The sequence below is a fragment of the Misgurnus anguillicaudatus genome, chromosome 25, assembly GCF_027580225.2.
Source record: "Misgurnus anguillicaudatus chromosome 25, ASM2758022v2, whole genome shotgun sequence".
Classification (NCBI taxonomy): domain Eukaryota; kingdom Metazoa; phylum Chordata; class Actinopteri; order Cypriniformes; family Cobitidae; genus Misgurnus; species Misgurnus anguillicaudatus.
This window is the reverse complement of record NC_073361.2, coordinates 3,571,150-3,595,034: the sequence shown is the minus strand read 5'-3', so window position 1 is coordinate 3,595,034 and position 23,885 is coordinate 3,571,150. Positions and strand designations below refer to the sequence as shown.

The 23,885-nt window shown below is 40.4% G+C and overlaps 1 long non-coding RNA gene across 1 annotated transcript; it reads right to left on the bottom strand.

Moving 5' to 3' along the window:
• Nucleotides 1-891: 891 nt before the first annotated feature.
• Nucleotides 892-23,885, bottom strand: LOC141362164 (uncharacterized). Its single transcript, XR_012368167.1, has 2 exons — nucleotides 22,643-23,885; nucleotides 892-2,715 (listed from the first exon to the last, which is right to left on the bottom strand). It is a non-coding gene; the product is annotated as an uncharacterized lncRNA (long non-coding RNA).

Genomic DNA, 23,885 nt, shown 5'->3' with positions numbered 1-23,885 from the left:
ATCTTTGAAGACCATAACAAATTTTTTAAGTAAAAAATGACCTACTTTTCAGTGGGCAGAAGTGTATCATATGCTGATTGAAACATACGCACCAACTATATCTGAAAGCTGCATTTTCAATAATCCTAGCCTCATTTTTCACAAAAGAAGTTTCATGAAATCAAGTCCACGTACTTCATTTCAAGATCTCTCTGTCTGGTACATTCACTTATTTATTCCTACTTGATTTTCAATCAGAAATCTCGTATAATACACAAAGTGAGACTTAAAGACTTGATTATGTGATAGCTCAGTGGCTATTTTTGTGACAGTGTTTCTTTTTGACCCCCTTTAAGTATTATCACCAAAAGTGGCTTCAGATTTTCAATATTCAATATTTGCTATTCAGTTTAGGTTTAGTAAAAGTATTTTTTGCTTACAATTGTTTCCTTGACAATCGCGTATGCGCATGCAGAATCAAGTGATTAGTTGTTGCAATTTTTTAAAAATATTTTATTGTCAGATGCTGTCCAATTTTGTCAAATTTGTATTTCTTACTTTCTTTCACTCTGCTTGGTGTTTAACAAAGTTCAATTCATGGGAGCAACGGCATCCAACGTGCTAGAGCAGACGTTGTTCAGGTTTTCTATTATAATATCCAGATCTTTACGGTTATCTGCTACATGTTTCATTTGAGACAGGTCTGGAAGAGTGCTAATAAAGCTATCTTTAGTGGTGGAAATTATTGTTCTGGCTAATCTGTAGCATGTTGTAGACTCAGCGGTCCTATCTAGTAGTATTGTGTATGACACAAGGCAATGGTCTGAAACAACATCGCTCTGGGTTGATACTTCGATGTCATTAATATTGAGTCCGAGTTACAGAATTAAGTCTAATGTGTGCTTACGAGTATGCGTGGGCCCTGACACGTTTTGTTTAATGCCGAGAGAATTTAGAACATCCATAAACGCACGTCCTAATGCATCTTTTGGATTATCCACATGGATATTAAAATCACCAACGATAAGAGCTTTATCTACAGTGACTGTAAGCTCAGATAGGAAGTCTGCTATTTCTTTAAGAAAATCTGTGTGGTGGCCCGGAGGCCTATATATGGTAGCTAAAATGAACGAAAGCCGTTTGTTGTTACGATCAGTTATTTCAAACGAATTAAATTTTAGGTTGGATTTATAGTTTACTTTGAATATTTTATTGTATATTGTAGCTACACCACTCCCTCTCCCTTTTAGACGAGGAACGTGTTTATAATAATAGTCTTGTGGGGTGGATTCATTTAAACTGGTGTAATCGTCTGCTTTAAGCCAGGTCTCTGTTACACAGAGTGCATCTAAGTTTTGGTCAGTAATTATTTCATTGATAATAGGTTCTTTATTGGTAAGCGATCTAATGTTAAGAAGGCCGAATTTTAACATTTGAGTTTCATCTGTTAATGTATTGTGTTCTAATTTTATGTTAATAAGATTTGTACGAGACGAGGTAAACGGTGCTCTGTATTTATTTGTTAGAGGAAGAGACACAGTCGAGATGTGTTGGTACTCTGGTAAAAAAGGCTCTATGTGCTGGGATATATGTGATCTTGACATGTCAGCTAACAGACTGATGGGTAAGCCGATCCGTCTGTTTCCTGACCTGGGCCCTGGATAGTCAGACAATATCAAAAGTAAGATTATTGGTCAGATTTCTAGAGAGTATAGCACTTCCTTCCGGAGACGGATAGAGGCCATCTCTCTTTAGCAGGTCAGGTCTTCCCCGGAAATGCTTCCAATTGTCTATAAACCCTACGTTATGCTGAGGGCACCACTTTGACATCCAGCCATGGAGAGACACTATCTACTGTAAGTTTCATCCCCCAGGTAGGCGGGGAGGGGACCAGAGCAAATTACATTGTCTGACATTGTTTTTGCCATTTCACACACCTCTTTAATAGTATCTTTGGTGATCTCCGACTGGCGGAGTCTGATGTCATTCGTGCCGGCGTGAATAACAATCTTAGAAAACTTACGGTTAGCATTAGCCAGCACTTTAAGTTTGGATCTAATGTCAGACGCTCTGGCTCCCAGTATACAATCAACTATGGTGGCTGGTGCCTCAATGCCAACATTCCTGAGTATAGAATCTCCAATAACCAGGGCACCTTTAACAGATGTCTCAGCCGGTGTATTGCTGAGTGGAGAAAATCTGTTTGATATTAAAACAGGAACGTGATTTGGATGCCGAATGTGACTATGCCGCCTGACAGTCACCCAGTTAGTCAGCCGCCTTGACTCTGAAGTCGGAACCGAGCCATGTGTATTACGCTTAACACTAGGCGCACCTGAAACAGTGTTCGTAACATTAACATTAGCGGTCTTACTGTCCTCAACTAGCGTTCGGAGTTCGCTTCTAGTTCTGCAACCTTCTCCGTCAGCCTTACTACTTCAATACACTTAGCACATGTAAACCCCTATATGCTGACGGAAGAAGCTAAACTGTTCATGTGGCAAGTAGTGCAGGTTACAATGACAAGCGGAGTCTTACCGTTTTCATGCTGGGCGATGGCGTCTCCATTCGCCCGAACGTGGTCCGTGAAGCTGCATCGAGATGGGTGCTCGCTCGTTGCATGCCTCGGTCGTCTCCGGGTGTCTGGAGCCAGGGTGATGTGAGGCACGCTGTACCGCCTGGTGCGAATGCCGGGCCACAACTCCTCCACAGCTTCCCGCTCTGGCGAGGAAAGGTCTGAAAAACATACATCGGATGAGTCCGCCATTAGATCGAAAAGGAAGGCAGATTTACAGTAAACAGACAGTGAGCAAGTGCTAACTTCAGCCGGCACGTTTGTTGATGCTAGCGGGCTATATGCTAACACTAGGTGTTTACTAGTGATAGATCGTTTTACTTATTAATACTGTTCAATAATCGTCACGGTAAAGTATTCCTAAGATAAACTAGTACGTTATATTATATAGATAGGAACGAGATAGTAAGAAAATAGGATTTTAGCACGGAGCATGGAGCAGCGTTGCCCCGTTTGCTGATGCTAGTGGGCTATATGCTAATACTGGGTGTTTACCAGTGATAAATCGTTTCAGTTATTGAAACTGTTGAATAATCGTCACGGTAAAGTATTTCTAAGATTAACTAGTAAGTTATATTATATAGATAGGAACAAGATAGTAATTTGTTTAAAAAAGAATGAACTCATAATCCAAGATCACATGGTCACAAACTTCAATCACTTCCCTGAAGTGATCAATGCATGTACAGTGCCCTTTGCCCTTCTCTAACAGACTTCTGGAAAGGCCCTTCCTGAAAGGATTCATGTGCTTTCCTTTGATACACCCCTACAAAGAGCATCCCCTATCCCGAAGTGTCCTCAAAAAGTGCAAAAATGCTGTTTGGAATTCATGTTATCCCAAATGTGTCCAGGTGTGTATGTCAGTGTTCGAATTGAAGGGGGTCTGGGGGGTCCCGGACCTCCTATAAGCCTTAAGGGACCCCTCATAAAGCACAAAAATATAAATTAGGGAGGTCCCCTGGTATTTATTACAATTAAAATACTACATGAATTTTAAATTCTCATGTTGCGTGTCACAAAGCGAAACTGTCTTTATTTGTCCCAATTTTGCAATAAACTAATTCAAATGACTTCTGTCTGAAATAAATAAACTCGAAAGTCCGCCTCATGCTGTTTTCTGGAGGAATTGACAGACAAACAGTGGCAAAAATCTATCCTCTCAGTCTGATGGCTGGTCCACCCAGTCACACAAAATATTTTATTGGGAAAGCAGAAGAAATCACGCTTAAATGATAATAAATGATAGTCTCTTTAATACTTAACACCAGGGCACATAAACTGCACTTGAGCGTGATTGTGACCAACCCTCATTGACGACAAGCACACATACATAGCCTCGCGCGTTTGTGAGCGGCATTGACAAGTACACAAACCCTGCGTATGTTTGCTGTGATTGTTTTTAATGATAGAGAACACGAACCATTTGATATTTAAGATTAAATAAAACTTATCACTAAGTTAAGCAGATCTTACTTGTAATTGTCATGTGACGCGACAGTCGGCACTCAGCAGCACATCATCATTTCAAATTCGTTTACAAGATGAATTCTCTTGTTATGTTAAATATGAAGTTTACATTGCGTTGTAAAAATAATGAAATTATCTTCATTCGTGCTTAATTCATAATGAGAACGTATTAATACAAGCTTTTTATGCTGCTATAATATATAACAAAATAATACATGTCATTTTTATATACAAACTATGAAATTTACATTGCGTTGTAAAAATGATGAAATTATCTTCATACGTGCTTAATTCATAATGAGAACGTATTAATACAAGCTTTTTATGCTGCTATAATATATAACAAAATAAACAATAATAAATGTCATTTTATATACAAACTATAATTCTATCTTGACATGCACATTATCTGCTTCATGTTGGTCCGGTTTAAGACTCATTGCTTTGGTGTATTCATTTTCATTTTAAGAATTTAAAAAGTAATTATTTTAGATGCAATTTTGTATTATAGCTTAAATTATCTAATATAATTTTTAAAACATTAAAATTCATTTTGCAGAATTCCGCAGGTTTTTCCAAAACATTTCCAGAGATAAAGCAAAAAAAGTCTGCATATTTTGTCTGGCCCTGTTTATCGCTCAAATACGCATCATTCAGAAATAAATAACTATATTTATAGAAAGTATCTTTTGCATGTGTTTTTTAAACCTTGCAAATGTTAACATGCACGCGATTTTAAACAATTTGAGCAGAAGATGTTAAAGTGGGCTGTTTTATGTGCGCAAAGACAATGACGCACACACATACTTAAATGGACGCGCAACAGTTATATGTCACGGTTAATCCGTGTCATGTCTTGTCTCTGTTCCGATTGTTATCACCTGGACATTCATTGATTAATTACCTGCCTCATCACACCTGTTTGTCATTTAGTCTGTGTGTATATATAGGTGTGTTCGACTTCATGCGGCGCTGCGCAGACCGATCGGTGGCAGACTTGAAGCAGTGCATTCCGGTTAGTAATTTTGTCCGACTTCAGCTGGCGCTGCAGGCACGTGACTGTGTCATATGGTTTTTAAGTACCGCGAGAGCGATTCGAGATCAGCCGCCTGAGTTAGCCAGCGCAGTTCCCGAAGAGGAGCTGCACGGGCTGTAATGACGACACAGCTGTTTCACGATTGGTCAGATTCACCACATGACAACAATCACGTGTGTTTCGTGTGTATTTTCACGCCCTCAGTTCCACAAATGCTTACAAATCTGTATTTTTATAACAGTTAAAGCTCTTTTCATGTAGTCGCGATGTTATATTGTGTCATCTTCATCAAAATAAAATGGATAAAAAACGTAGACAACACTACATTAGTATTTAAATAATATATGCTTATGTTGAACTTTGTTCCTGTAGAAACAGATGATGTGGGCCTCTTCGGTTCCACTCGTGCTCATACACGGACATTCAAAACAGTATAATTCACTTTTTATATAGTTTACATCTTACAAATCATGTTTAATGCGATTTAGCAAGCAAACGGCACGTGATCAGCCATGCTTGAAGTAAATGCCGCAAACTACTGGAACCACAGCGCGTCCGACTTCACGTCTCCGTTTTCAGCTCCTCCCCGCCTGCACTCGGCTAATCTCGCCGATCGGTTACATCCAGCCACAGCCGATGTCGAACACACCTATCACCTCTGTCTTCTGTTTGCTCACTGCTGGATCATTAGCCGTTTCTCAATACCAAGTACGCCAAGTTCGGACTTGTGTCCTTCCTAGTTCGGACTTGCAAGTTCAGACTCGGAAGAACGAACTTCTGACGCGAAATGCATTCTGGGAAACTTCGCTGTCATAAGTCCACACAAGTCTCCTCTGATGCATCCTCGATAAAATGGGCGGATCAAGAACACATCCGGGGATTTTATGTGAACTTGGGCTTGATGCGAACTTTGAATTGGAACAGTACTTGGGCCGCGACTGATGACGTTTCACAAGTCCACAACAACGCAAGTACAGACAAGAACGCATATTGAGAAACGGCTATTGTCTTCGATACCCAGTCTGTTTCCTGTGTTCATGTTCCTGAGTTTCTGTATTCACCTTGTCAGCCCTCGTGTTTTTATTATTAAATGTTATTTATTTGGAACCTTGCGTTTGCGTCCTGTCTCTCCTATCCTGTCGTGACATTATAAGCGGACGCACAGAGACGCGCGATTCCTAAAGCATGCAAACACAAAATTATTTGCAAATACCACAGTCTTGGCACCTATTCTCATAAAAACATTCAGTTATGTTTTAAAATAAGTGCAATCAGTTCAGAAAGAAATCAGATGTTTGTGTTGGTCTGAAAGTTGTGTTTCTGTCATTTATATTAATTAAACAACAGAAAACAAAGGAAAATCACTTCTGTATCTAAAAAAGATTAATTATACGATGAAGAAGACAGTGTTATTATTCATTTTATTCTATTTATGTACCTAAATATATCTTACTTTATTTGTAACTTTGTTATTTTCTATTTTTTATGCTCATAATTTCTTAATTTGTTCTTATGTTATTTTCCCACCCCCAGTTTTGCTGATCTGAAAAGTATTCGATCTATGACTCAAAAAACGCAATGTAATCCATTTAACCACTACTATATAGTAAAATTATGTAATTTAAAAATGAGGTCCACCCTATTTCACCCCTATTCTGTGTAAAATCTCTGGCCTTGAAGTGTTTGCCTTCATGTTTTGAGCAGTACATTACAATACCTGATTATTATCACTTTTTTAATAGAAGAAAACACAAGACAGCTACTTGATCATAAGCTGATTTAAAAAGTAATAATGGTTGTCATGGGAACTTCTTTGACAAAACTGCAAAACATCTTTCAATATATCCTGTTTCTATAATAAAGACTTATCATTCATTTTTTGCACTGTTAGTCAAAGCCGCATCTAATATTTTATGAAAAATGGTTCATGGTAAACAGAGAGCAACAACTTTCATTTATCCTTAACAAAACTGGCATTGCTGTTTCTATGTGGGATTGAGGTGATACAGCTTTAAAGAAGCATGTTTAATAATCACTCAACAAGTATTTTGCAGGGTTAAAGTTATATGACAAGCTATATTGTTCTGTTTGCTGAATTGATATAACACGGTGCAAGGTAAATATGTTATGTTGATATGTTGATGTAAGACCATCGTACGTGCTCGTCCCTAGGTTCGCTTTCTGCACATGCGCACTTTGAGGTAAATATATGTGTGGTGGGCTACGGCTTCAGCCATTCATTGAAGCTCGTGTTCTCAGTGTTTGAGGTTCGCAAGAGAAAAAGTGTCTACGAATTGCATGACGAGAAAGGCCTCTGAAGAAAGAAACAAGACCAGAGTGTTTTTGGGAGAATATTTCACATGCTGGCATGCGCTAAAAGAACAGGTTGGGCTTCCCACTGATGCCTCAGTCGCGAAGTTTCTACTCGACAGCTAAAGTTTGTCATGCTATTTGGAGAAATCCATTTAAAATGACTGTTAGTAAAAGTTAGTAAGCTATGATTTGCGATGCTACGAACCGCTTAAACGAAAAACTACGGCTCAATTTTTCATTTTTTATTTGTGGTATACAATTCAGTTCATGGTTTCTATATTTTATTTACAGCAGTGGTCGGTGCTAAAACACCCCTTTCATCTGATTGACCAAAACAGGGCCTGGATTTTTTTCTATCAGGCAGAATAAGAGTCCGCAGGGTGCTGTCAAGTTCTTAAAGTTTCCGACGTGAAGCAACATTTAATGTTAATGTCACCAGTCGGGGATAGACCACTAGTGTCTCTCCCCTGAGTTCCACCTCGAGGAGGTCCCCAAAGATACCCCAATGATTATCCTGAGAGAGGATAAGTAATTTTAAAACAAACTTTAATTAAAAATATTCTTGGGAAGGGGGAAGGGGAATCTAAAATGACGTCTTGGTGTCTTTGCAGACAGGATAGGCCCGGGCGCCAAGGGCCACGTGCCCACAGGGGAAAGTGGGAGAGGGGGCTCAGGGCTCCTTTGTTTCCACGGCTGGTGAGTATTATCCTCCTAGGGCCTCCAAGTGAGGTTTTTGACACGTGGCGCCCTCCTCTTTTCCTGGAGGCAAAGATACAAACACAATGAGTGTATGGAAACGAGTATAAGCTGCTACCTTCAACCAGGCAGGAACAAGATTCCAAAAGTCAAGGCTGGGGAATAACTGTCCCTCTCTTCCTCTCCACAGGGCCGGAGCGGTGTCTCGCCTTCCAGAGACAGGAGCTGCCCACACGCACCACGGCCGAACTCCTATACTTTCAAGCACAGGTAAGTCGATGTTGTTACCAGCTCCACTTGAATTAACCGACTTCTCTCTCTTCACAGGCGACTTCGTCGGCTCTCTTCCTTCCTGGGGCTTCAAGGCCCTCGCAGCTCATGGTGCGGCGCCCCTACGGTCACAGCAGGAAAACAAGGTAAGTATTACTTTTAACTTTATTCGGCACCTCTCCGTGTTCCACTAAGCGCGCCGTTCTGGACTTTGCAGGGCTTCCGAGGTAGGTATAGCGTTAGCTCGATACAATTACTCTGGGGTTTCACTGGACGTGCTGTTCTGGGCTTTACAGGTAGGTATAGCATTAGCTCGATACAATTCCTCTGGGGTTTCACTGGACGTTTTATTCTGGGCTTTACAGGGCTTTACAGGTGAGTATGACTATTTACTTCACTATGGACAGTGTCTTGCTTCAGTCGCTATATCTGGATTCCGGGACTACACAGGTGGGTATTTTACAAGGAAAACCATACATCACCTTGGCTTCGTTCAAGGGCTAGGGAGGGCAGGCTATTACCAACTTCCACCGCTACTCGTTGGACCGGCCACCACTGGGGTCGTCCCGGGAGGGGGAGATGAATGAACCCGCAATGCTGTACTCGTGCCGTCACTGGTGCACCATTTCCTGAGCCTTCCATGGGCCGGTTGGATACCCAATTCAGAGCAACAGATAGCTGGATTCTCCACAACACAAGATATACACACAGGTGAGTAGACTCGTTTGAAAGCCTTCACCACTCCCTGTCGAACAGTATGGTTTTTCCCACACAATACCTCACTCGGCTTCCTTCTTGCCTGGACACACGGGCTGGAATTTTAGGTGGATGGTTACAAGGAGATGGTTGCTGCCACCGCAGTCCACGTAGCGCACACACAAGTTGGCTTGACCTAGGTGTAGGTACAGACAGCAAGAGACACGGCACAACACTGCAAGACTTCAGGTGCACACTTGTCAAAAAGCACACTCACCCACTGCAATATACACACACTTTAGTGATCAGAAAGGCCGGTACTCCACACCACATCAAGACGTCTCGTGAGAACCACTGAAGCCGTGTACTCAGGTAGCGCTGTTGTTGTATCAAGTAAACCACTCGATGGTATATGTTGCCCCGTTTGGTCCCTGGCTCGCCCACACACAGAATGAATTTTCACTTGCTGATGTTCAATGCAATAACAATACACTGTACTCACGATTCCTGTACGGTGGTCCTTCTCTTACTCGTTTCCTTCTCCCAATAGACTTCCGAACGGCCAGAAATGCTGCCTAATGTCCGCCGTGAGACTGGCTGTATACTCCCACTTTAATGCAACACACATGCAGGTGAGCACATACCCCTTTAACTTTTGGATTCTTCAAATCCGATCCGTTATGTCTCTCACAACCGTCTCGTTCTGCCCACAGATCCTTCTGTAATGCTTCTGCCTGTTCACCCCGTGTCTACAACAGCTTCGGTGCCCTTCGCCCACAATAGCTAGTTTCCAACACACAACAGCAACAACGTCAACACGTTCACCGTGTCTCAACGGCTTCCTTTATACTCACTTCAGCTGCGAGTTGCCCAGTCAACAATCGCCACGTCATCGCTTGCACCTATTTACCATTTACACTGATTCGGTTGCCCGGGGTTACCCGGAAGTGACGGGTGTTTGCATACTTCGGTCCGGGCGGAACTCTCTCTCTCGAAAATATGCACACCCAAGGTGGTAATGCGCTTAGATCAGGGGTGTCCATTCCTGCTCCCGGAGGGCCGGTGTCTCTGCAGAGTTTTATTCCAACCCTAATCAAACACACCTGATCCAGCTAATCAAGGTCTTATAGGCAGACTAGATACTTTGAGGCGGGTGTGTTGAGGAAAGTTTTAGCTAAACTCTGCAGGACACAGGCCCTCCAGGACCGACTTTGGACACCCCTGGCTTAGATCAATAAAATAGGGCCCTAGGTGTGCGTTTTGCTGAAAAATAATCAACACCCATGAAACATTTCTCAATCAATCAGACTAAAGCATTCAGCAGGCCTGTGGTATAAATTATTTTAGCCTCCTAAGACCCGAGCTTTGGTTTGGCTTGCATTTTGGATTTCTTAAAGCTATTTGGGGTTAGGAAGAACCAAAAAATATAATTACCAAATATTTTATGTGTACAACAGGTTCCACTAACACATAATTAAGTATTATGGTGCAAACAACAAAAAATGTGATGTGCACGTATGTGGACATAATAATCCATAATAATAATATATATAAAATTGTCAGAGAACTATTGAAAAGCACAAATGCAACTTTGCAATTAAAGGTGATGGCAGCAATGCAGACCTCTGCAGATGGTTAATGCTTTGTGCCAAATGACTTTTGTAGTAAACTTCGGGAAAGTTAAATCGCACATGATTATTAGTATCCTTATGCAAGCTTAACTTTAGACCTGTGGGTTTTGACTAGTGGGTTGAAACCTAAACTAGGGCCAGATATGTTTATGGAGAGTAGAGGAAAACAATGCTAAATTGTGCATAGGTAAATTAGCGCTAAATAAAAATTAGTGCTGGGCATAGATTAATCTAGATTAATCTCATACAAAATAAAATTATTTATTGCATAATATATGAGTTTGTGCTGTGTGTAATTATTATGTATATACACTCACCTAAAGGATTATTAGGAACACCCTACTAATACTGTGTTTGACCACCTTTTGCCTTCAGAACTGCTTTAATTCTATGTGGCATTGATTCAACAAGGTGCTGAAAGCATTCTTTAGAAATGTTGGCCCATTTTGATAGGATAGCATCTTGCAGTTGATGGAGATTTGTGGGATGCAAATCCAGGGCATGAAGCTCCCGTTCCACCACATCCCAAAGATGCTCTATTGGGTTGAGTTCTGGTGACTGTGGGGGCCATTTTAGTACAGTGAACTCATGTTTCATGTTCATGAAACCAATTTGAAATGATTCGAGCTTTGTGACATGGTGCATTGTCCTGCTGGATGTAGCCATCAGAGGAGGGGTACATGGTGGTCATAAAGGGATGGACATGGTCAGAAACAATGCTCAGGTAGGCTGTGGCATTTAAACGATGCCCAATTGGCACTAAGGGGCCTAAAGTGTGCCAAGAAAACATCCCCCACACCATTACACCACCACCAGCAGCCTGCACAGTGGTAACAATGCATGATGGATCCATGTTCTAATTCTGTTTACGCCAAATTCTGACTCTATCATCTGAATGTCTCAACAGAAATCAAGACTCATCAGACCAGGCAACATTTTTCCAGTCTTCAACTGTCCAATTCTGGTGAGCTTGTGCAAATTGTAGCCTCTTTTTCCTATTTGTAGTGGAAATGAGTGGTACCCAGTGGGTAGGGCTGCAGCTATCAATTCTTTTTGTAATCGATTAATCTAGCACTGAATCGATCGATTAATCGAGTAATCTGATAAAATTTTTGTGTGTGTTTTTAAACAACCAAAACAAATAATGCATAACGAAAATGACGTGGCTGTAAAATGTTCAAGCATTTGGCTTTTATTTCTAAACAAAAACAGAGGTATTGACATTTGGCTCCAAAAAATAAGCAGTTGCACTTTATTTTACAGTACATGTACATACCTTGTACATATATGGTAAATAATTTGTACTTACCGACAAATGCGTGGTACTTACTTTTACATCCATTAACAACAGGCTTGAACTTTTGATCACACTACATAACGAAATAAAAGAACTCCGGTCAAGTTTGGAATTTGCATACAGCCACATTGAAAAACTAGAACAATCTAATAACTCCCTACAAACTACTGCTAAAACACTAAATGAAAGGATGGACGAAGTTACAAAAGAAAACAGAATCATGAAAGAAACCACCCTGGACATTCAAACAAGAAGTATGCGTGATAACCTGATTTTTTCCGGTATCCCTGAACATCCACCCGAAGATCCTGAAGCAACGATAAGAGACTTCATGAAAACACAACTCAAACTCTCACCGGACATCATAAACCAAATCACTTTCCACCGAACTCATCGTCTCGGCTCAACCAAAAAATCTCCCACCGACCCATCATTGTAAAACTGGAACACTACAAACACAAAGAGCTGATAAAGGTAAAGAACTGAAAGGAACACATTATGGAATAAATGATCAATTTCCACGTGAAATAAACGACCGGCGAAAAATCCTGTACCCCATTATGAAAAAACATAGAAAGGACAATACGCGCACAAACATAATTGTGGACAAGCTTTACATCGAAGGACAGCTTTACCGGGATTCCAAAGTCACCCCATGGCTCTGTTAACTCCATATGCAATATCCTAGTAACTGTCTTATATGTTTAAACGTTAATTCTACGCACTACCCTCTCTCCATGCCCTAAATGCACAACCTTACTCTACTTACAATTTCTATGTACTTGTTTGTCCTGTCTTGTTATGAAATACCTTTTTCGTACATGTCCATATGTATCACTCTATAAATTGCAAACGTTTACACATTTTTACATCAAATATGCATACCCATTATTCAAAAAATTCCTCTAAAGATGTTAATTAAAAACTATGCATTCACTTAAATTTGTGTCATGGGTGTGCGTGGCTTCTGGTGTCAGGCGAAAAGAATTAAAATAATTAACCACTTAAAGAAATTAGGTGCAGATATAGCCTTTTTGCAGGAAATACACATTTCAAATTTAGAACATGGAAATCTTACATTAAATAATTATTATAATGTACATTCATCAACATACAACAGCAAACAGCGAGGAGTCTCAATATTAATAAATAAGAAAATTCCCCTTGCTATTAATACATCCATTACTGACCCAGATGGAAAATTTATCATTGTCAATGCGTCTATACACCAAAATACATATACGGTAGTTAATATTGTCACAAGGTGACGTTTTGCGGAGGGCGGAACGGAAAGTAGGAGGGATGAGTTCCGCCCGGAAGGAAGCAAAACACCGGAACTTCCGGGTTTTCCCCCGAAGCCAAATCAGCCCGTATTAGACGCAGGTGGGGTTAATAAACGGAGCGATCACCGATAGGACATTGAAGAGGAGGAGCCGAATATATAAGGAGGTCTGAAATCACAAACGGTGTGCTTCTCTGTTGTGCCGGTGTTGGCGTGCTGTTTGCTGTGTTTTGGCTGCGCTATAGGCTGGGGTGCGACGAAACCATTCCCTTTGGGAAAAAAGAAGTGGAAAAAGGTACATGCTTACTGCAAGAAGGAATTTATGTTAAGGATAACTGGGTGAAGAAAGAAAACGCAGTACGGGTTTGCATGTGAGTAGAGTTGGAATATTGTGTAAACATTGCGAAGGAGGAAGTGTTTGGCATATGTTTTGAATGTCAGTCTATAGTTCCGGCCCCACCGGAGAAAGAAGCGTGGATGAGCTGATGGACGCTTAGTGAAGACAAGCCAGGAATCCATAGGTAACCATTTATCACCTTTCCCTTGCACTGGAAGCCACGCTCGACGAGCCGCACGTGAAACCTGGGACTAAGCTGCCTATATCCCTACATCACGAAGTGTGTGTGTGTGATGCTGTGGGTGAGTCTTGACTTTCAATTTGTGTAATATCACTGAAGCTTGCAGTGCAGTGCTGTGCTTTCTTTTTGGAGATAGAGACTGTTTTATCCCAGAGATCCCGTGTGGGAGTAACAACACGTTGTGCTGACCAATGCAAGTGAGGGGAACTAATTACCAGTGACGCCAGTGTGCCCCGTGGAGCCATCGCTGATCCTGAGTGAGGGCGGTGGTGAATTACTTGGACATCTGCGTGAGTAATCTTACGAGTATTCACTGTTTGGGCCCAAGGCCCTTGTTGTGGGCGGTCCTCCACATCACCCATCTGTGTGCGGAGCCTCTCCAGAGAGTTCGCCCCTGCTCAGCATCCCTGGAATCAGTACAGGAAGAGTGAGAGCTAGTGTAGGACAGGTGGACAAGTTTTGGTTTTGGAGCTGGACCATAAAAAACACATTCTGTGTCTATTTTTGAGAGACGTGTTGTCTCTCTCCACAGGGGTCACGGATACCCAGGAACTGATCTGTATTTCACCCCCTCTCTCTTCTCCTTTAAGGTTTTGGTTACTGGAAATATACTAAACACATGTAACAGTGGGTATATCATATGGTGTGATGCTACAAAGGTTTCATCTTCATGTTTGGTTTCGTTTTAAAGGTGATTGTGCAATGGTTAAAAAGGTCTAATTTCTATAATGCTAAGAGAAAGTATATCAAAGTTTAAAACTTAAGACATAATCTGTACTCCTGTGATGGGTGTCACCTCATGAGAAGATCTATATTACAGATGGTTAACAGTCCCATTTGGTGCTCCTTCAGGTCACGAGAACCGACCAACGAAATCCTGTTTTGAGATGTTTTTATTCTTTGTCTCGTTCTGTGTATATAATGTGGCTTGGCAAGAGACTCTGGGAAGTATTCTTTAGCAAGAATCTTCCCCACACTTTGGGTGTGTGTATTCAGACATTAGGAAAGTATTCTTTAGCAAGAATCTTCCCCACACTTTGTGTGTGTGTATTCAAACATCATGTAAGAAATCTTTAACAAGAACCTTCTAAACCATTTTGGGTATATTATATTCACGATGGAAGTACTCTGTAGCCAGAGTGTCTATTGCCAGGTATGACTTTGTAACTTTTGCAACTGTTGATCATTTTAATTAATTGGAATTGAATCAAATTCTGTATGATATTGTTTAATTTATGTTTGAAGCTGAAACCTGCCTGGTATAATAAATTGTTACATTTGATTCATCTGAATTCTTCAGAAATTGTATTGATTTATTTTAATTATTTCAGAAATTGTTATGACCAGTAGATTAGAAGGAGTCTGGTATTACCACAAGATTATTCTGTCAGGATATGATCACACTAGTGTTTTGATGGTCGAATGGAGCATGGGCCACATTCATTAAAACTCTCAGATTTATGTCTATCACCTGCCTTAGCAAGTTGCATGATCGTGACTAAAGTACCTATTTTTATGATCGGAGCAAGCATTGAGCGGCCAGACATAAAAGTATTAGTTTACCCGGCAACCTCTGACTAAGATCAGACTGACAATTTTGTGTCCGTGAGATATACGCAAACGGCCGGCGTATGCTCTGTGCGATACCGGGTCCCTAATGAACGAATAACTAAGATTATGGGAATATATAAATAATCAAACATCTAAATTATGATCAACAGATAATTGGAATAATGCACTAAATTCTTAGTATATTAAATTGGAGTCAGATTATAATTTAAACACAGAGATCAAAGAAATTAATTTAATCATGATATGGAATTATTCTTCTAGAAGCACTGAGGAAGGAACGAACACGAGTCCCCTTCACCCACTCCACTTGTATCTGTCGTTGGGCTTGTGGGTGGTACCTTACACTAGGGAGGCGTTCGGCCCCGCATGCCCTTTCTGCTATGGCCCTGTAAGTCCACCGCCCCCGGGAGAAGTGTTGGGTGAGCAAACCTGTGAGGAAAGACGAAAAGCCTCAGTCTGTGAGTCACGTTCCTCTATGCATATTAACTTACCTTTGCTTTCAGTAAACCTGTGAGGAAACACGAAAAGCCCCAGTCTGTGAGTCACGTCTGTCCATGAATGCTAACTTACCTCTGCTTTCAGCAAATCTGTGAGGAAACACGAAAAGCCCCAGTCTGTGAGCTACGTCTGTCCATGAATGAAAACTTACCTCTGCTTTCAGCAAATCTGTGAGGAAACACGAGAAGTCCCAGTCTGTGAGTCACATATGTCCATAGATGAAAACTTACCTCTGCGTTCAGCAAACCTGTGAGGAAACAAGAAAATCCCAGTCTGTGAGTCACGAATGTCCGTGAATGATAACTTACCTCTGCTTGCAGCGAGCTTGTGAAGAGACCTGGAAGGAACCTAGTTTGTGTACCACGTATGCCAAAGCAATCTAACTCACCTCTGCTTTCAGTACGCCTGTGAGGAGAAGTAAAGAGCCCCAGTGTCCGGTAAACTCACCCTTGTGGTGTCTACTGACCTCTAACCGCAGTACGGCCTCGAGGAAGGACGAGAGGTCCTGGGACGCAGATCCTCGACTCCTGTTCCAACACGGCCTGGACGAGAACCCTGTGGGCGAGAACAGAAAACACCATCTGAGATACAGTCTCTGCGAATTAGCTGGCAAGTAGCTGAGAAACACCAAGCCCATTATTCATTGCTTTCTTGTGTTCTGCCTCCAGGAGAAGCGGAGGGCGCCACGGACAGTAGAGAACCCCTAGACAGGAGTCCCACCCCTTACGTCTTGTGGAATTCAGTCTGAAACCAGAAAGAGAGTTGTTTTAAACTGCCCTTTCCCCCTTGCTTTTAAATATTTAATAAAGTTGTATTTTAATTTATAGTATACTTGTCTGTCTGGTCATTGGGGTGGTCTTGGGAACCTCCTCGAGGTGGAAATTAGGAAGGGGCGTGACCCTTTAGCTGTCGCGGGTCCGCTCCGACCTGTGACAATATCTATGGTCCAAATAATGATGACCCGTCCTTCTTTCATAACTTTTTCTCATTATTACGTGACACAAATAATACAGTATTATCATGGCTGGAGATTTTAACACCGTCATCAACCCACAAATGGACAGATCTAATTCACCTAAATGTTCGAGAACTTCCCATTCTACCGAAATAATAAAACAATACATGACTAATCTTGGTCTTGGCGATAGTTGGAGGATAAACCACCCTCTTCTTAGAAATTACACCTACTTTTCCCCTTTTCATCAGTCTTATTCGCGAATTGATCTTTTCCTCATCAGTAACTCATTTACACAACATGTAAAAGAAACTACAATCCACCCAATTATAATTTGTGATCACGCTCCAATTTCTCTCACGCTAAACTCTCCATCTTGCATTAAATCATCTAGTAGATGGCGCTTCAATACTTCATTACTTCATGACCCTGACTTTAACAGTTTGATCAGGAGAGAGTGGGCATTCTTTCTGGATATAAACGAGTCTCCAGAGATATCACCAACACTATTATGGGAAACGGGTAAAGCAGTGATTACAGGGAAAAATAATATCATACTCATATCTCTTATCAGAACACGAAAACACCGTGGAACTGCAGGTAAGCACCGCAGCTTTTAAATGTGGACATTGATCATTTATTTAATCGCGACGTGACTATTAAAACATGTTATGAGATATCGCCACTGGTATATTTATAAGCAGCATGCAAAAACATCTCTCTGACACTTATAAAAAATATATAGTACTGACAAGAACGAAGTCTAATAATAACCGAGTGTTTGTATCGCGTTAAGATGAAATGGTAAACCAATAGTAACATTATAGAAGTTTAGTTTTATTAACTTTTACCTCGCGCCAAAACAATAACAACACAAAAGACACTAAATATGAATAAGAAAACAAGTAATAGTTTCATCATGAAACCAAATATTGGTGATTTGATCTAATTTTTGACCATCAGGCCAACATGAGAGCCAGGGAATCCCTGTCAGAGATGCCCAGAGAGGGCGGTGGTCAGCGGGGTGAGTGAACACTGACGTCCACTCATGCTTTGGTTCTCATACGTACCGAATCTCACTAAGCAAAGGTTCAAACAGGTGCTAAAACTACACTTTGTGACCAAGAAATTGTAATATTTAAAAACGGCGAATCCGTCCATTGAGTTAATATGAGATTCAAAGCAGCCGAAAGTGTTACCTGTCATTCTGGACACCCTCAAATCCGTGGCGGAAGAAGTAGTTCTCAAACAAAGAGGCTTTTAAAATTACTCCGTTGTTGTTTTCGTTTTTCAAATGTGTGCCGTCGAACTGTTGTATAAAAGCAATATCGCTCTCAGAGTCGTGTGATATAGCTCTATATCATCACGGCTGTGATTGCCTCCGGCACTCGGCCACGTGCCTCTGGCCTAATCACAGCCGTGATGATATAGAGCTATATCACACTCCTACTCGAGCGATATTGCTTAAAGAACCACTGGCGGCAGCAATTAGACAAAATAAAAAAATTTAAGGAATACAAGATTTAACTACAGAACACAAGATATGTCTATATGCAGACGATCTATTATTATGTTTACAAGACCCGCACACCTCATTAGAAGAAACCTTTAAAATTATTAATACTTACTCCAAGATTTCTGATTACACAATTAACTGGAACAAATCAACCATACTACCTCTTTCCGAAGACGTCTGGGATTCTACAGCTCATAATATGTCTCTTCCGCTTCAAACGGACAACATTACATATTTGGGTATCAATATTTCCTCCAAACTGTCAGAGTTATTTAACCTTAATTATTCACCCCTTTTAAAGAAAATTACTGATGATCTCAAACGTTGGACTAACCTCCATTATCACTTATTGGCTGCATTGCTACAGTCAAAATTAAGATTTTACCACAAATGAATTATTTGTTCTCAATGCTCCCAATAACACCCACAGATAAATGGTTTAAAACATTAGATACATTAATTTCTCATTTTTACTGGAAAAACAAAACACCTAAAATATCGCTGGCAAAATTGCAGAAAACAAAACCACAAGGTGGTCTAGAAGCTACAAGAGCACATCAATTTGTGATTTGGGTTGTGATTTTGGCGCTTTCTTTATATTGCGAATAGTATGCCATACAGACCCGTTTGCCACTGAACCTGCATTAACGACGACAGTGGGGCTTCCGGCCTTAGTCAAACGGGTTGGCACGTATGGTCGGGTTGCGATTTTGGCGCTTACTTGTGTCTTGTGAATAGTATGCCATACAGACCCGTTTGCCACTGAACCTGCATTAACGACGACAGTGGGGCCTCCAGCCTTAGTCAAACGGGTTGACACGTATGGTCAGGTTGCGATGTTGGCGTTTTCTTGTGATCTTGTAAATAGTATGCAATATAGACCTGTTTGCCACTGAACCTGCATTAACGACGACAGTGGGGTTACAGGCCTTAGTCAAACGGGTCGACAGGTTTTATTTTCTCTTAAAAATCGGAAGGTGACCCTTAGTTACCATATATACCGTCGCAGTGGGCTCCCAATTTGCAAAATCCTCAACTGTGGATAATATAATTATGCCGCAATAGTTAGTCTGTCTGAAACTAAGCTGATTAAACCACATCACTGTGTGACTGACACTTGCATTACATGTGAACGGCCCCTACGCTAATATGATTCTGTTTTTCTCTCCCGGTCTCGTCCCTGGGTCCCATTGACCCTGAGGACAATGGGACAAACAGACCCAGTTCCAGTAGATGTGAAAGTCGGCACACCTCTGATCTACTGGTCGTCCTTCAATGTGATGCCCAGCTGATGCCTGACCAACGACCACCGGCAGGACCCGCTTAATATCCGCTTAATCTCTGCTTAATCTCCGCTTAAGCTCCTTATCCGTTTATATGTGTGTGTATACATGTATATCTCCCAAGGGTTTTTCCCTCCTAGGACTTTTTATTTTTATTTCCTCGGCTAAACAACCCGGGGTTTTTGTTTTTTTTTCTCCTAGGGGGTTTTTTACCCCGGGGAGGTAGCCTGCTTGGGCTTAACTTAGCTTCTTCTCCTAGACGTTACATTAGTAATACGCTCGCTCATAATGTCGCGTCATAGCCGCAGCAATTTGACTGCTTATGCTATTGTGTATTATGTTGTGCTATCTGTCGTTTTTCTGTGCTTTTACTGCTTCTATTAATGTAAAGCTGCTTTGAAACAATTGAGTATTGTGAAAAGCGCTATATAAATAAAATTGAATTGAATTGAATTGAATCAATAGCAGATCTTCCCTTTTTACCTACTTCAATTAAAAAAATGCATTATTTTAAAAATATTACAATCACTTCGACTTTAACAGCCTGGTGGAAAATTAATAAAATTACTAATTCATCACTAACACCATCAAGACATACTCCAATTTGGCACAACCCAGATTTTCAACTAAGTAATAAACCTATATATTTTCCCCTATGGCAACAAAAAGGAATCACTCATCTCAATCACTTATTTCAAGACAATAAATTCATATAATTTAAAATACTAACCCAGAGATAAGGTATTGGAGTAGATCAATTCTTTCAGTATCAACAAGTTAAATCCATAATTAAATCGAAGATCAATATAACTAATAATCCACTTAATCCCTCTCAGGTAATGGAAAAAAATCTTAAAAATTACAACATTCAAAAAATTAGTATCCAAACTTTATAAACTCATATCAATTAATTATGATATAATAGAAACACCAATGGCAAAATGGGAAAAAGATTTAGCGTTCTCCTCCACCGATCTCTGGAAGGAAATCTGTAATAATACATTCTCTATGACTACCAATACAAATCTACAGCTCATACAATATAAAACTATTCACAGGACACATATCACTGAAAGAAAACTGTTTAAAGATGCAGTTTGTATTATTTGCGCCGCTGGATGGCGCCAGATCAAACAACAACAATGATGTTGTTTAATGACGCTCTGAAGCAGCGTGGAATTATGGGATTTGTAGTCTTTAACTCAACCGCTGATGGCCATCAATCAGACTAGAACGAGAAATCACGTTGATGGATAAGATAATCAAGTCTTATAAATGTTGCGTTTGATGACATCGTTTATTTCATTATGTAAGTTTATACGTGATGTTCAAAACGAAATTTTCAGTCATAGATATTACAGTATTAGTCCAAATTCGATGGTTAACACAGCACAGAATTAAGTTTTCAACTTACAATCTACAATGATTTGACAGTACAAATCTTATTGTGAAGTGTCTTAAAATGACCATTTATATTGCTGTACAATACCTTTGATGTGCATATCGTCCGCGGGAAGACACGCTGATTACAATCGACACACTAATGTTGTGATCAATATAATAGCATACATTTTTTGAAGGGTTACGAATCAAAACAACTCACCCATCGCGTAAAACACAAGCAGGATCAGAATCTTGGTCTAGTTAAATGTTGTCGTGAAGCTCTCTCCATCCAGATAATCAGGGCCGGAGTGGGGCCACTTTTCAGCCCGGGAGTTTCAGGCCCAAGACCGGCCCACTTTTTCCATAGTGTTATTCCAAATTAGCATTTTTTTCAAATTGGATAAATAAAGCAACAGTTCAGCTCTTACTATAGTTTTTATTAATATCATGGTTCAACAAATAAGGTAAAAGTTAAATAATATTTCACTTAAGATGAGAAGTTAACAAAATATTCCTCTACACTCTAAAAAAGGCTGGGTTATTTCTTTACCCATAATGGGTAAATATTGGACAGAACAAATGCTGGGTAAAAATAACCCAATGTTGGGTTGTTGTTATGCAACCATGGATTATAGTAACCCAACAGTTGGGTTAAAACAACCCAGCATTGGGTCAATTTTAACCCAGCAGCGTGTTCTGTCCAATATTTACCCATTATGGGTCAAAAATAACCCAGCCCTTTTTAGAGTCTATTCCACAAGGAAAGGTTGATAAATTATTAGCATTGCTAATGCTGTGAGGCCTATGATTAATCAGGTGCAAATAGAAATATAAAACCTAGTCCTAATTAAAAAAGAAAACAGTTTGACAAAAAATATTAAATCCAATATTGGGCATAAATATATAGCATAAAAAGTGATTTATAAGCTTTTTTTGGGCTGCTCATTTTTGACTGGGAACACAAAAGGTGTTATAGGGTTCTGAACACAACCTGAGGGTTAAATAGGGTTTGCCAACTTTCTGAAAAGGAAATAAGGAACGGGGGGGGGGGTATGTTGCCTGGGCCCGGTGACATGCCCCCACGGAAGAGAATTTTGAAAAAAAATACCCCTGAAATGAAGACTTCTGGTGAAAATAGTGGAAACTAATTAATAAATTTAGATAAATATATTTCATACAACTTCTTAGGCCTAAATATTTAATGAAAAGCAAAGTATGCCTAATAAGTATACAAGGCTAGCCTGACGTTGTCATACTCAATTCTAGTCAGAATTGGTGGGCGGGGCTAAGATCGGCTGGCACCCAGGCTAATACAAGACTGAACCACATGTGAAATATAAAGGCAATCATGATCATTTTGCCAACAATGAACCATGGTTTTGTTAAGTTTATAATAAGAAATCACCCCCCTTTTAAACCTTGCGCAATCTAGATCCATAATTATTTAATAAGAAACCCATCAGAAATGATTGACACATTATGAGATGGGAGCGACCGGTACACAGGAACAGAGGGAGAGCACTGGAGAGATAGGCTAAACCTGTACTATCTCTTTTAATATAATCACTTTCTTATCAACTATATTTGAGTTTTAAAAATTTAAATAATTACATACCATATGAGCCTCTGGAGACGACTGATGGACAATGAACATTGACATTGCTCCATCCTGTGCCCGCAGTCTCTCGCTCCTCTTGTGATTATCTCCTCATGCGTGCTGCTTTATATCACACACTCCGCCGTGACAAACAGAAAAAACGCGACTGCATATGGTACAATTGGCCTTGTATTCATTGTCCCTCACGCATTTCAGCCAAGGGTATTCATTTTCTCATTCAATTGTATATTTTTGTGCTCGTTTTCTTTTCGCCGGCTGCTCGGATGCAGTCATTTTTACATTTCCCGCTGTTGTCACTTGTCGTCATCATTGCTATGATACGCGACATCACATGACAGAAACGACCAATTAAAAGGGCATTCCCTGATGTGGCTGCAAGATGTTAAAAACGCTACGCTGATCATAGACAAACAGAGGGGGAAATTACCGCACCGTCAGGGTTTTCTTATACAAATGACGCGGTCTTCGTTCATGGCTGACATGTTATAAGCTATGTGTCTGTCATGTATTTGCACTGAATTAATTTTCATAAAATACGGACCAAAGTGCGTTCCGTATCAGTTCAATACGGAACAAGAATTTTATGTGTCAAATACGGGACGATTCCGTATTATACGGAACGGTTGGCAACCCTAGGGTTAAATAACTTTAATTCATATTGTTTACTCATTGCCTCCTCGTTTTCAGCGGGGAACTGGCTTATCTGCTGCTCAGAACCTGCTTGCATAATATTTGCAAAGTCTATGAATCGCATGTATAGACAAAAGGCTAATATTTTAACAAAAAAAATGTTGGCTTGTAAATAGTTTGAAAACGGTATTAGCCGAATAATTACGTTGCTAATGCTAACCATTACTAGGCGTATTTCTCTTTAAGTTACCTGTTGTCACTTTTGTTTGTCCTCTTGAAAATAAATCTGTAAGTTTGTCACATTTGGCAGCATCATCCTAATGGATTTTTTCTTCAACCTGTTTTTTTTCGCCCTCCTCCTTTCAGACGCGTATTGTTACGGTAGGGCCGGCCCAGCAAACCGGAGAAAAGTTTTCTGGACGCGCTATGGACCGAACCAACTCTATGGGAGGGGAGGGGAAAATTCCTTCACATGGTACAACCCATGCAGAGGCTGCGCGCTGCAGTGTCAATGGGAAACGTGTGAAGTGTCATTTAAGAGAAGACAGACTCACTAACGTGACAAATGTAAAAAAAAAAACTCAATCGGCCCAAAAGTGAAGCGGCCCAC